The sequence below is a fragment of the Kogia breviceps genome, chromosome 6 (genome assembly GCF_026419965.1).
Source record: "Kogia breviceps isolate mKogBre1 chromosome 6, mKogBre1 haplotype 1, whole genome shotgun sequence".
Classification (NCBI taxonomy): Eukaryota; Metazoa; Chordata; class Mammalia; order Artiodactyla; family Physeteridae; genus Kogia; species Kogia breviceps.
The window spans coordinates 33,406,862-33,422,250 of record NC_081315.1 but is presented as its reverse complement, the minus strand read 5'-3'; the positions used below and the strand labels follow the sequence as shown (position 1 = coordinate 33,422,250).

Sequence of the window (15,389 nt, the reverse complement as noted above, 5' to 3'; positions counted from 1 at the left end):
ACCAAACGTAAAATAGATAGCTAGTGGGAAGCAGCCGCCTAGCACAGGGAGATCAGCTCTGTGCTTTGTGACCACCTAGAGGGGTGGGATAGGGAGGGTGGGAGGGAGGGAGACGCAAGCGGGAAGAGATATGGGAACATATGTATATGTATAACTGATTCACTTTGTTGTAAAGCAGAAACTAACCCACCATTGTAAAGCAATTATACTCTAATAAAGATGTTAAAAAAAATAAGTTAAGATAAAATAAAATACTAGAGTAATGATACAATTAACAACAACAGGAAGTTGGAAAGTAAAATAAAATAGAATGAATAAATGAAAAAAAAAAAAGCACACAGGTGGAAGCACAAAAATCCAAACACAAATGCAGTGGTGCCTACTTCCCCGTGTGCAAGGCTGATGTGACCAAATGAAATCGGTGAAAGAAATGCTATCACAGTTATATTTACATGGTTTTATATTATGTGCAGGTACTCATCTAATAACTGATATTATTTTTTAAATTAACTTAATATAATAAAACAAACCTTGCGAATTGGATATATGAAAAGTGATGTCATTGTTTCAATTCTCATTCTTTAATTTTGAACATAAAAAATACATTTGTCGGCTCTAGTATGCCCTTTTTCTGTGACTTCTGTGTTTCAGAGAGAAGGCAAAGTTTTTTGTGCCCTATATAATCAGGGATAGCCCGCTTTTGTTTGCTCACCCCAGTCAGCACTCTGAAGAGATGAGGACACTTGGTGCCTTAGGGAAACAGTGAACCGACTTCAGATCTCCATCAGCTGACTGAGCTATTTGCTTTGGATTGCAAAAGGAAGGTATTTTGAAATTCTTACCTGGGAATTCTGGTTTTTCCATCATTTTTTCATTTTTTTAACCCACCATTTTATTTCCTTCCTAGTTTTGCCTTCTGATAGAAATCAGTGGGTAATAGTTAGTACCAGCACAAGATAATAAAGCTATAGCAATTCACACAGGTAATCAGAAATTTTAGCCTTTTAAGTTAATTGCAACTCACGCTGCTTCACCATGTGCTATGACATGAAAAACTGATACTTTGCCTGATACCATCAAAATAATTACAGTCAACCTGTGACTGGTTTGATACTGGCCTGTCTGTAAATGCTCACATAAAACTGTTCTGAGACAAACTCTTCTGGGGTCTTACTCTGGTGTAATTCATAGACCATTTTTGTGGTGTTTTTTATTAGAAAAATGACAGAGGCCAGTTAAGAGGGGTTTAGAAACAATTAAGATATTGTTTTGTAATAAAAGAACACTCCCAAACTCTGGGACATTTCCTAGATATTCCTAGGTCCAAACGAAAAGTCAAAATTCCGGAAGAAAATTTGTTCCACCTTTGAAGAGTGTTTTAAAACTTGAGTCTAAGTTTTATTTTATTGTTTTGCTTTTTTGAGGTTTAAAATTTTCAGGCAAGTAAAATGAAGTCTTCAGAACCCTGAGAAACTCACACACTCAAATATGGTCACTTTTTTATTAGAAAGATTCATTACTTGGGTTTTCCATTTTTAGTTCAACTAGACCTTCCATTTATAAACTTCAAACTCCATTCATTTGTTGTTGTTGTTGTTGTTGTTTACTGGCAATGTCTCTTCTTCTGCCACAAACATTGTACATGACCCAATTCCAAGCACCCCCTTGTAAAAGGCACTTAATTAAACCAACAAACAAACCAGCAGGGTAAAGAATTATAGGGGACCTCTCTGAGAAACACAGGGTCCCAGCATTATAAACAACATGGAAATAGATCATAGAATTCTGTCAAGTATCCCAAATCTAATTTATGTGGTTAATAATATAATTCTTTCCATCTCTGAGAGAAACTTATCCACCACACTCTTGTGACTGTATAGTTTGAGTACAATTTCTCCTCTAACCACGCCCCCATTAAAATGTAACACATGTCTATAGCAAGCATTAAATCAAAAGACAAAGTACAGGAAATTGTTTTCATGTGTCGCCTGTGCCTTAAAAGAATGGAATAGAGGAACCTTTGTAATTAATGCTATCTTAGTGTTTTATGGCTCAGTATGAAGAATCATGCCTATTCCTGACCTACTCTCTACTCCTCTTGAGAAATGATGCAATCTCAATCATTCCTGCTCGCAGGTGAACCAAGAGGTTTGTATTTGGTGAATGGTATCTACATAGACTTTCTTACATGAAACTAAAAGTGAAGAATGTTTATGTGTGCATTTTCCCCATGAGTGTAATTATAACCAGACACAAAATCTAAAGTGTTACTACAAGTTTTAGCTGCCTGTCCCAATTTCTCAATAAAAGTAGGAAGCCCCTAAAAGAGAAACTGTATTCTGGAAGGTGCTAAATGTGCTCTAAGAAGGAAGTAAAGGCACAATTGCTTGTGAAACCAGCACGAGTGTCGACCTCCTACTCTCAAGCATGGTGTGTCAGACCCACTGCAATAGATGAGGGCTAGGGCAGCTCCCCACCATGGCCCAGCCATGAGACACAGCCTGTCACTGGTAACATCATGGTCAAGTTCATCAGTCTCATGGGGTTGGGACAACCTAAGACACTTAACAATGTCGCTGTCACATGAGCATCCAGTTGACCTAAATGGAAGCTCAGAGGCATTGAGTCTGAACTAGCTTTTTAAGAAGAGGCATACAAGCATTGCTAGTTTGGGTTTTTTTTTTAATGTTCATTTGTGAGAAAAGCAAAACTCCCAATTAGGTAGTCCATGAATTGAAAAATGATTGATTTTCTGTTCTCTCCATGTATGTAATGCAATTAGATGCACCTCTCATGACATAAATATATATGACACAGCTCTTTTCCTTACAAACTGGCTAGTTTCTGGAACGTTTTCTCAAATTCAGTTGTTTATAAGACCAAAGTGATTTTTATAAAAGGGACTGTTATCCCCATTTGTTGGCAATGGACAGAGTCACGGTTCTTATGTTCTTGCTCATACCTTTTATAAGCATGAAAATGGGTAAGTTGAAAGTTTATAAGAGATAAGTGTCAATACTACAAATAAATGTATAACCCATGTGTTAGTTCCCTAGGGCTGCTGTTACAAATTACCACAAACTGGGTGGCTTAAAACAACCAAAATTTATTCTCTCACGTTTCTGGAGGCTGGAAGTCTGAAAATCAGGTGTTGGCAGGGTTGGCTGTTTCTGGAGGTTCTGAGAGAGAATCTATTCCATGCCTCTCTCCCTGCTCCTGGTGGTTGCTGGCAACCCTTGGTGTTCTTTGGCTTGTAAATGCATCCCTCCAGTCTGTGCCGCCATCTTCTCATGGTGTCCTCTCTGTGTGTCTGTGTCACTCTGTGTCAAAATATCTGCTTATTAGGTTATTAGTCATTGGATTAGAGCCCAGCCCAATCCAGTATGACCTCCCTTTAATGTGATTACATCTGCAAGGACCCCATTTCCAAATAAGATCACCCTCAGAGATGCAAGGGGTTAAGATTTCATTGCATCTCTCTTGGGGACACAATTCAATCCATAACACCCATCATCTCCCAAATAGGGTGTTTACATTCAACTAAAACTGTTAAAATTTCCTTCGTGTAGATGAAAGTAAGTTTTGAAAACTTACTACTTATATCTTACACTCTACTGGTAGCTTAACATATATATCTACTTAGTTTGAGAAACATGCATATTCTACTATCGACATAATAGCAGAGCCTTGTTTACATATATATTAAAATTTTTTTATTGAAGTATATTTGATTTACAATGTTGTGTTAGTTTCAGGTGTACAGCTAAGTGATTCAGGATTCTTTTCCATTATAGGTTATTTCAAGATATTGAGTATAGTTGCCTGTGCTATACAGTAGGTCCTTGTTGTCTATCCATTTTATATATCGTAGTGTATATATATTAATCCCAAATTCCTAATTTAACCCCCTCAGAGTTCATGTATATTATTTATGGAGATACATATGCACCCACTCATCTCACCCACACAAACACAGACACACAATCGTTTTATACTACACACTGCATGAGAATGTGATGAAGCTTTACTGTGGTGTTTCTCTTGCTTTGCACATATACACATATACAAGTTGGGCATATCTAAGAAGGCTTAACCATCTTTGAACACCTTCCACAAATCAGTGTCTGGTATTGGAAAAGGTTATTCCTCCATTAATCAGATTCACAGTGCATGTTTATTAAAAAGTGGAGGAGCAGGTTATCAAATAACACAGCTCGTATCCTGTTCCCTCGCTCCTTTTTGTTTCTTGAATCGGATGTTCATGGATGTTATGGCTAACTATTCACCAAACCTGTTTCTTCTTTATCCTGTGTACACGTCTAGATGACATTTCTTAGCTGGGTAGATGTGACCATAGACCTGACTTCTCGTCCAGGGAATGTGAGCAGAAAGAATATGTGCCATTCCAGGCTTGGCTCATGAAAACCTCCTACACATGGTCCCCTTTCCTTTGGCTTGAGTCAGACAAGCAAAGCATCTTTGGAAGCCCTATGTTGAAGGGGAAAGAACCACACGATGAAAGGAGCCTGCATTTCTGAATCACTGCTTGGTGATCATGAATTCACACTTTGAGCTTTATCATGTTTGAGTTCTTACATAACTTGGGTTTGTTTGTTACAATACCCAGCATTACCTTAACTTAATACAGTTGCTACAAATGGGTACTTGAGCTTATATAACTCAGGGTAGAAGGTGGGAGAGTGACTGAAAAGGAATATCATTATTGCTTCTTTGCAACGCTCTCCCCACCCCACCTGTGCCATGAAGCCTGTGCAGCTGATGGCTCCCTCAAATGACTTCCATTGAATCGCTGAATTCCGCTAATAGTTTCCTATGTGCCTCCGGCCATGCATATTTCTCTCTTATGTCAAATCTTAGTCTTTTCTCCTTAACTAAATGGTAAACACGTTGAGGGCTTTTGCTTTGTCTCTTACAGCTCCTAGTTCAGGGTACAGCATTATTGAAATGCTCAATATATGTTTATTGATTTATGGGTGGACTGATTCTTAACAAAGCCAAGGGCAAATTTTACCAGATAAATAAGTTTTGGTGTACTTAATCACTTTTAAAACTGGTTTCAAGGCCATAGATGAATAAAAATGTATATATATATTTAAAGTATAAACATTAAGAACCATAAATGCTATTAAAATCTATTTAAATGTGTTGCTGTCTTCATTCAAGAAGATGAAAGGGGTTTTATATGATATCTCTCATAACATTTTGAGAGAAGGCAGGACATTTTTAGACATAATTTATTTTAAGCTGAAATTTCCAACGTGTTTGCTGCCACACCTCTGCTAATTTATCAAATTACAGTTAAAATTAAATTAAAGGGGGGAAAAACACACTATTTCTCGCGTTTAATCACAGTAAATAGGCTCACAAAACTAAATTCACACTATCTGTAAATTACTTCCTATCCCTGTGTAAATTCTGCTTCCCAATTGGATATTACACTAATGAAAATATAACTCAAGTCCAAATCAGATTAGACTCAGTTAGTTTAAATGGCCTCTGTGAAGACCCATAAGCTTTTTTGTAATACTAGGAGATGAATGGAAAGAGAAAAACTAATAGAAGGTAGAAGGTGGGGATTTGTCCCTGTAATGGCTGTTGTCTTTTTCAGACCAGCTTTTCTTCTTTTTTTTTCTGGTAACATAACCTACCCCCTCAGCTTGATGAGAAATCAGAAGACCTAGACTCCACCAATTATAGTGTCCTTCTGTCCTCAGACATTGTGGAAGCCAGGATGACAAGTGATGGTCAGGTAATGCAAACAGATCTCTCCTGAAATTGTTCCACCTGAGGTTGATGGGACAGAACTTCTTTACATTACTGGTGGCAGAGCTATAGGCATGACTTGAAGGATACCTTTTCCCATCTCATGGAGAGACAGATAAGAAAGGATGTGGTCAGCACAGGTAAAAAGCAGAGATGACAAACAGAAATAGAGAAAGAGATAGACTTAACAACATTGATGGAGTGTCTTGAGAACATTCAGGGATGATATTGAGTCATTCCAGAGGCCAATACTATCCTTTGTCCTGAGACTGATTTTGTAAGCCTATAACCTCCCATTATTGAGTGAATGCTAGCTTGTGTTGTATTTTTGTCACTTGAAACTAAAAGATGTTCCTATATTAGTGGTCCCCAAAGCTGAAGTTTTCTTTTCACTCTGGCATGGGATACTTGGTTTCTGCTAGTTTGGTTTTATTCTGCCCTTAGTAATCTCACTTTTTGCTATTGTTCTATTTTTCCAAACTGTTTTCCAACAAGACCTTAAAGGATATACCTTGTACTACATATGCATAATGAATGTTCTGGAAGATTAAGGATATTCTCTTTGTATTATAGAAATCTCAGAAATGTTTGTATATCCTCCACATAAAATTCTGGATTTTCTACCTCATGGCACCCCATTTCACAAGCCACTCCATTTAACAAGCTAGAAAATGGCTTGCAAAGTAAGCTCAATGGAATTCTGTCACTCCAGGAGCCATCTTCAGTGTTTTAGTAAAAGAATGCTTGGCTGGAACATAAAACATCTTCTTTTTTTTTTTTTTTTTTTTTGTGGTACGCAGGCCTCTCACTGTTGTGGCCTCTCCCGTTGCGGAGCACAGGCTCCGGACGCGCAGGCTCAGCGGCCATGGCTCACAGGCCCAGCCGCTCCGCGGCATGTGGGATCTTCCCGGACCAGGGCACGAGCCCGCGTCCCCTGCATCGGCAGGCGGACTCCCAACCACTGCGCCACCAGGGAAGCCCCATAAAACATCTTTCAGTCTTCTTTCTAACAACCTGTAAGGATTGGGATTCTGGGAAAGTAATACAATAAAAATAGCAAAAATCGCATTTTCCAGGATTCATAAGTAGTTGGGAGCCAATCATTCTGTAAAAGAGTATTCCCTGAATTTAGAATTAGAAAACCTCTGGGGCATATTTGATTATAAGTGAAAGAAACATAACTCCAGTGATCTTATACAAGTTTAATAATCATTACTCTGGATGCAACCGATACTGATCATATCAATGGATAAGTCAAAGTCACAGAGGAATTTACCATAGGAATAAAACCATTTCTTGTCTGTTGATAAATTTTTTTTTAATTCAAGCATTTTCCCAGTCTTTGTACCACCTGAACTCTTGATATACGGCATGGGAGGAGGTCAGTGTTATCATCTAAAAATTCATTTTCCAAATCTTAACAACTAAGAGTTTGAGAAGAACTATTAGTCAGCATAACATGAAAATATTTACTAATCAACAACTCTGCATTAATAACATTGGTCCTCACCAAAATATCCCACCCAGGTTCACACTGGTGTCTATTTTCCTACTTCTGGTCCTGATGTCTTTCCAGTTGTGACATGAAATTGCAAATCTTGCAATGTAGGAGTTCTATCAAGGTGAGGAAAGTTTTTTAGAGAATTGCTGGAATCATATGGAAAGCTATTTAAAAATGAGACTCTAGCAGGCTTAAATGCCATGAAAGCCATCAAAGAAGACAAAAGTCAATTAATATAGGGATGCAAAATAAGAAGATTTGGATATCAAAATAAAATGACATTGATGAAACTCATAATATTGCAAAATAAACCATCTATGTGCTATTACTCTTCTGCTATAATGCCATTTGTCAACAAAAGGCTATTTGATCCATTCCTTATATGTCTTAATATATAATTGTAATATACATAAAATTTAGTGATAATCTAAATTTTATTTAATAAATAAAAATTATTTTTATGTTTTTAGCTTAAATTTTCAAGACTAATTCTCGGAGAAACCTTACTTCTCTAATTTACTTGGAAAAGCTGGTCTCCACTTTAAATGAATTCATTTTTGAGTGGCCTTTTCTTGGTTCCAATTTTCTTTTGGTAATAAGAACCCTTGTGTCACTCTGACTCAAAAGCACTAAAGTTTCTAAAGCACTCATTACATTGTTGATGTTTATGTTTCGAATACCAAACTATGAATTCTTTAAAGTCAGGTACCTTCTTTAATTCATGCTTGATTCCTCTAATGCTTAGCTGAGTACCTGCTCATAAAGATGGTGGAATAAATGAATGGATGAGTAGATGAATATAATGGGTATCAGCAGCTATTTGTCAAAAGACCTGGATTTTTCTTTTCTTTTTTTTTTTAACATCTTTATTGAGGTATAATTGCTTTACATTGTTGTGTTGATTTATGCTGTATAACAAAGTGAACATGTTATACATATACATATCTCACCATATCCCCTCCCTCTTGCGTCTCCCTCCCACCCTCCCTATCACAACCCTCTAGATGGTAACAAAGCACTGAGCTGATCTCCCTGTGCTGTGCACGTGCTTCCCACTAGCTATCTATTTTACATTTGGTAGTGTATATATGTCATTGCCACTCTCTCACTTCTTCCCAGCTTACCTTTCCCCTCCCCATGTCCTCAAGTCCATTCTCTACGTCTGCGTCTTTATTCCTGTCCTGCCCCTAGGTTCTTCAGAACATTTTTTTTTTTAGATTTCATGTATATGTGTTAGCATATGGTATTTGCTTTTCTCTTTCTGACTTACTTCACTCTGTATGACAGACTCTAGTTCCAACCACCTCACTACAAATAACTCAATTTCATTTCTTTTTATGGCTGAGTAATATTCCATTGTATACATGTGCCACATCTGCTTTATCCATTCATTTGTCAATGGACATTTAGGTTGCTTCCATGTCCTGCCTATTGTAAATAGTGCTGCAATGAATATTTAGGTACATGACTCTTTTGAATTATGGTTTTCTCAGGGTATATACACAGTAATGGGATTGCTGGGTCGTATGGTAGTTCTATTTTTAGTTTTCTAAGGAATGTCCATACTGTTCTCCATAGTGGCTGTATCAATTTGCATTCCCACCAACAGTGTAAGAGGGTTCCCTTTTCTCCATACCCTCTCCAGCATTTATTGTTTGTAGCCTTTTTGATGATGGCCATTCTGACCAGTGTCAGTTGATACTTCACTGCAATTTTGATTTGCATTTCTCTAACAATTAGTGATATTGAGCATCCTTTCATGTGTTTGTTGACAATCTATGTATCTTCTTTGGAGAAATGTCTATATAGATCTTCTGCCCATTTTTGGATTGGGTTGTTTCTTATTTTGATATTGAGCTGCATGAGCTGCTTGTATATTTTGGAGATTAATCCCTCATCAGTTGCTTTATTTGCAAATATTTTCTCTCATTCTGAGGGTTGTCCTTTCCTCTTCTTTATGTTTTCCTTTGCTGTGCAAAAGCTTTTAAGTTTCATTAGGTCCCATTTGTTTATTTTTGTTTTTCTTTCCATTTCTCTAGGAGGTGGGTCAAAAAGGATCTTGCTGTCATTTATGTCATAGAGTGTTCTGCCTATGTTTTCCTCTAAGAGTTTTATAGTATCTGGCCTTACATTTAGGTCTTTAAACCATTTTGAGTTTATTTTTGTGTATGGTGTTAGAGAGTGTTCTAATTTCATTCTTTCACATGTAGCTGCCCAGTTTTCCCAGCACCATTTATTTTTTATTTTTATTTTTTTTTTAATTTTTTTTTTTGGTACGCGGGCCTCTCACTGTTGTGGCCTCTCCCGTTGCAGAGCACAGGCTCCAGATGTGCAGGCTCAGCAGCCATGGCTCACAAACCCAGCTGCTCCACGGCATGTGGGATCTTCCCAGACCGGGGCACGAACCCGCGTCCCCTGCATTGGCAGGCAGACTCCCAACCACTGCACCACCAGGGAAGCCCCCCAGCACCATCTATTGAAGAGGCTGTCTTTTCTCCATTGTATATTCTTGCCTCCTTTATCAAAAATAAGGTGACCATATGTGCATGGGTTTATCTCTGTGCCTTCTATCCTATAACATTGATCTATATTTCTGTTTTTGTACTAGTACCATACTGTCTTGATTACTGTAGCTTTGCAGTGTAGTCTGAAGTCCAGGAGCCTGATTCCTCCAGCTCCGTTTTTCTTTCTCAAGATTGCTTTGTCTATATGGGGTCTTTTGTGTTTCCATACAAATTGTGAAATTTCTTGTTCTACTTCTGTGAAAAATGCCATTGGTAGTTTGATAGGGATTGCACTGATACTATAGATTGCTTTGGGTAGTATAGTCATTTTCAGAATGTTGATTCTTCCAATCCAAGAACATGGTATATCTCTCCATCTGTTTGTATCGTCTTTAATTTCTTTCATCAGTGTCTTATAGTTTTCTGCATACAGGTCTACTTAGGTAGGTTTATTCCTACATATTTTATTATTTTTGTTGCAGTGGTAAATGGGAGTGTTTCCTTAATTTCTCTTTCAGATTTTTCATCATTTGTGTAAAGGAATGCAAGAGATTTCTGTGCATTAATTTTGTATCCTGCTACTTTACCAATTTCATTGATTAGCATTAGTAGTATTCTGGTAACATCTTAAGATTCTCTATGTATAGTATCATGTCGTCTGCAAACAATGACAGCTTTACTTCTTCTTTTCCAATTTTTATTCCTTTTATTTCTTTTTCTTCTCTGATTGCCGTGGATAGGACTTCCAAAACTATGTTGAATAATAGTGGCAAGAGTGGACATCCTTGTCTTGTTCCTGACTTTAGAAGAAGTGGTTTTAGTTTTTCACCATTGAGAATGATGTTTGCCATGGGTTTGTCATATATGGCCTTTATTATGTTGAGGCACGTTCCCTCTACGCCTACTTCTGAAGGGTTTTTTGTCATAAATAGGTGTTGAATTTTGTCAAAAGCTTTTTCTGTACGTATTGGGATGATCATATGGTTTTTCTCCTTAAATTTGTTAATATGGTGTATCACATTGATTGATTTGCATATATTGAAGAATCCTTGCATTCCTGGGATAAACCTCACTTGATCATGGTATATGATCCTTTTCATGTGTTGTTGTATTCTGTTTGCTAGTATTTTGTTGAGGATTTTTGCATCTATGTTCATCAGTCATATTGGCCTTTAGTTTTCTTTCTTTGTGACATCTTTGTCTGGCTTCGGTATCAGGGTGATGGTGGCCTCATAGAATGAGCTTGGGAGTGTTCCTCCCTCTGCTATATTTTGGAAGAGTGTGAGAAGGATGTGTGTTAGCTCTTCTCTGAATGTTTGATAGAATTCCCTGTGAAGCCATCTGGTCCTGGGATTTTGTTTGTTGGAAGATTTTTAGTCACAGTCTCAATTTCAGGGCTTATGATTGGTCTCTTCATATTTTCTATTTATCCTGGTTCAGTCTCAGAAAGTTCTGCTTTTATAAGAATTTGTCCATTTCTTCCAGGTTGTCCATTTTATTGGAATATAGTTGCTTGTAGTAATCTCTCATGATCCTTTGTATTCCTACAGTGTCAGTTGTTACTTCTCCTTTTTCATTTCTAATTCTATTGATTTGAGTCTTGTCCCTTTTTTTCTTGATGAGTCTGGCTAATGTTTTATCAAGTTTGTTTATCTTCTCAAAGAACCAGCTTTTACTTTTATTGATCTTTGCTATCTTTTCCTTCATTTCTTTTTCATTTATTTCTTATCTGATCTTTACGATTTCTTTCCTCTGCTAACTTTGGGGTTTTTTTCGTTCTTTCTATAATTACTTTAGGTGTAAGGTTAGGTTGTTTATATGAGATGTTTCTTGTTTCTTGAAGTAGGATGGTATTGCTATAAACTTCCCTTTTAGAATTGATTTTGCTGCATCCCATAGGTATTGGATTGTTGTGTTTTCATTGTCATTTGATTTCCTCTTTGATTTCTTCAGTGGACTCTTGGTTATTAAGTAGTGTATTGTTTGGCCTCCATGTGTTTGTATTTTTTACAGATTTTTTTCCTGTAATTGATATCTAGTTTCATAGCATTGTGGTTGGAAAAGATACTTGATATGATTCCAATTTTCTTAAATTTACCCATGTTTGATTTGTGTCCCAAGATATGATCTATCCTGGAGAATGTTCCCTGAGCACTTGAGAAGAAAGTGTATTCTGTTGTTTTTGGATGTAATGTCCTATAATTATCAATTAAGTCCATCTTGTTTAATGTATCATTTAAAGCTTGTGTTTCCTTAATTGTTTTCATTCTGGATGATCTGTCCATTGGTGAAAGTATCATGTTCAAGTTCCCTCTATGACTGTGTTACTGTCGATTTCTCCTTTTAAGGCTGTTAGCATTTACCTTATGTATTGAGGTGCTCCTATGTTAGGTGCATATATATTTATAATTGTTATATCTTCTTCTTGGATTGATCCCTTGATCATTATGTAGTGTCCTTCTTTGTGTCTTGTCATAGTCTTTATTTTTAAGTCTATTTTTTCTTTTTCCATCCCCTCACTTTCAGTCTGTTTGTGTCCCTAGGTCTGAAGTGGGTCTCTTGTAGACAGCATATATATGGGTCTTGTTTTTGTATCCATTCAGCCAGTATAGACTTTTGGTGGGAGCATTTAATCCATTTATATTTAAGGTAGGTATTGATATGTATGTTCCTTTTACCATTTTCTTAATTGTTTTGGGTTTCTTATTGTAGGTCTTTTCCTTCTCTTGTGTTTCCTGCCTAGAGAAGTTCCTTTAGCATTTGTTGTAAAGCTGGTTTGGTGATGCTGAATTCTCTTACCTTTTGCTTGTCTGCAAAGGTTTTAATTTCTCCATCAAATCTGAATGAGATCTTTGCTGGGTAGAGTAATCTTGGTTGTAGGTTTTTTCCTTTCCTCACTTTAAATATATCCTGCCACTCCCGTCTGGCTTTCACAGTTTCTGCTGAAAGATCAGCTATTAATCTTATGGGGATTCCCTTGTATGTTATTTGTTGTTTTTCCCTTGCTGCTTTTAATATTTTTTCTTTGTACTTAATTTTTGATACTTTGATTAATATGTATCTTGGTGTGTTTCTCCTTTGATTTATCCTGCATGGGACTCTCTGTGTTTCCTGGACCTGACTTACTATTTCATTTCCCATATTAGGGAAGTTTTCAACTATAATCTCTTCAAATGTTTTCTCAGTCCCTTTCTTTTTATCTTTTTCTTCTGGGACCCTATAATTCTAATATTTGTGTGTTTAATGTTGTCCCAGAGGTCTTTGAGATTGTCCTCAATTCTTTTCATTCTTTTTTCTTTATTCTGCTCTGTGGTAGCTATTTCCACTATTTTATCTTCCAGGTCACTTATCTGTTCTTCTGCCTCAGTTATTCTGCTATTGATTCCTTCTAGAGAATTTTTAATTTCATGTATTGTGTTGTTCATCACTGTTTGTTTGCTCTTTAGTTCTCCTAGGTCCTTGTTAAATGTGTCTTATATTTTCTCCATTCTATTTCCAAGATTTTGGACCAGCTTTACTATCAGTACTCTGAATTCTTTTTCAGGTAAACTGCCTATTTCCTCTTCATTTGTTTGGCCTGGTGGGTTTTTGCCTTGCTCCTTCATCTGCTGTGTGTTTCTCTGTCTTCTCATTCTTCTTAACTTACCATGTTTGGGTTCTCCTTTCACAGGCTGCAGGTTTATAGTTCCCGTTGTTTTTGGTGTTCGCCCCCAGTGGCTAAGGTTCATTCAGTGGATTGCGTAGGCTTCCTGGTGGAGGGGAATGGTGCTGTGTTCTGGTGGATGAGGCTGGATCTTGTCTTTTTGGTGGGCAGGGCCATGTCCAGCAGTGTGTTTTCAGGTGTCTGTGACCTTATTATGATTTTAAGCAGTCTCTCTGCTAATGGGTGGTGTTGTGTTCCTGTCTTGCTAGTTGTTTGGCATAGGGTGTCTAGCACTGTAGCTTACTGGCCGTTGGGGGGAGCTGGGTCTTCACATTGAGACAGAGATCTGGGAGAGCTCTGAACAATTGATATTACTTGGAGCTGCAAAGTCTCTGGTGGTCCTATGTCCTGAAGTTGGCTCTTCCACCTCTGAGGCTCAGTCCTGACACCCAGTCATATAACCAAGACCCTGTCCCCCACATGGCTCAGAAGAAAAGAGAGAACAAAGAATAAAGAAAGAAAAATAAAATGAAATAGAATAAAATAAAAAGTTATTAAAATTAAAAAATATTATTAAAATAAAAAATTTAAAAAGTAATTAAAAAAAAACAAGAGAGCAATCAAACCAATTAACAAGTCCACCAATGATAACAAGCACTAAAACCTAAACTAAGGAAAACATATAAATCAGAAAGTAGTCAGTGGCATACAGGAAACCCCAAGTCTACAGTTGCTGCCAAAATCCCCTGCCTCAATTTTGGATGATTCATTGTCTATTCAGGTATTCCATAGATGCAGGGTACGTCAAGTTGATTATAGAGATTTAATCCACTGCTCTTGAGGCTGCATGGAGAAATTTCCCTTTCTCTTCTTTGTTTGCACAGCTCCTGGGGTTCAGCTTTGGATTTGGCCCGCCTTGATATGTAGGTTGCCCTCTGGCATCTGTTCTTTGCCAAGACAGGAGGGTCTAAAGGAGTGGCTGATTAGAGGTCTCTGTCTCTCTCAGGCCAGGGGGAGGGCGGGGCATGGAATGCATGGTGAGCCTGCAATGGCCAAGGCCAGCGTGACATTGCTACAGCCTGAGGCAGGCCGTGTGTTCTCCCAGGGAACTTGTCCCTGGATCACAGGACCCTGGCAGTGGTGAGCTGCACTGACTCATGGGAGGGGAGGTGTGGATAGTGACCTGTCCTTGCACACGGGATTCTTGCTGGCTGCAGCAGCAGCGTTAGCGTTTCATGCCCCATCTCTGGTGTCTGCGCTGATAGTCGCAGCTTGTGCCTGTCTCAGAAGCTCATTTAGGCGGTGCTCTGAATCCTTTCTCCTCACACACCCCTAAACAGTGGTCTCTTGCCTCTTAGGCAGGTCCAGAGTTTTTCCTGGACTCCCTCCCAGCTAGCCGTGGTGCACTATCCCCCTCAGGCTGTGTTCACCCAGCCAACCCTACTCCTCTCCCTGGGATCTGACCTCCAAAGCCTGAGCCTCAGCTCTCAGCCCCCACTCGCCCCAGCGGGTGATCAGACAAGCCTCTCAGGCTGGTGTGTGCTGGTTGGAAGGGATCCTCTGTGCGGGAATCTCTCCGCTTTGCCCTCTGCACCCCTGTTGCTGCACTCTTTTCTGTGGCTCCAAAGTTTTCCCACCCGCCCATCCCCCTGTCTCTGCCACTTAAGGGGCTTCCTAGTGTGTGGAAACCTTTCCTCATTCACAGCTCCCTCCCAGAGGTGCAGGTGCCATCCCTCTTCTTTTGTCTCTTTTTTTTCTTTTGCCCTACCCAGGTACATGGGGAGTTTCTTGCCTTTTGGGAAGTGTGAGGTCTTCTGCCAGCGTTCAGTAGGTGTTCTGTAGGAGTTGTTCCACATGTAGGTGTATTTTTGATGTATTTGTGGGGAGGAAGGTGATCTCCACTTCTTACTCCTCCTCCATCTTGAAGGTCCTCAAGCTCTGGAACTTTCATTTAAGA

At 38.4% G+C, this 15,389-nt stretch overlaps 1 long non-coding RNA gene across 1 annotated transcript in view; it reads right to left on the bottom strand.

Moving 5' to 3' along the window:
• Positions 1–2,984: 2,984 nt before the first annotated feature.
• LOC136794417 (uncharacterized) overlaps positions 2,985–15,389 on the bottom strand; it is an 88,887-nt gene continuing 76,482 nt past the window's right edge. Inside the window, exon 3 of the long non-coding RNA XR_010841191.1 lies at positions 2,985–3,320. This is a non-coding gene — a long non-coding RNA (uncharacterized lncRNA). The remainder of the gene's footprint in view (positions 3,321–15,389) is intronic.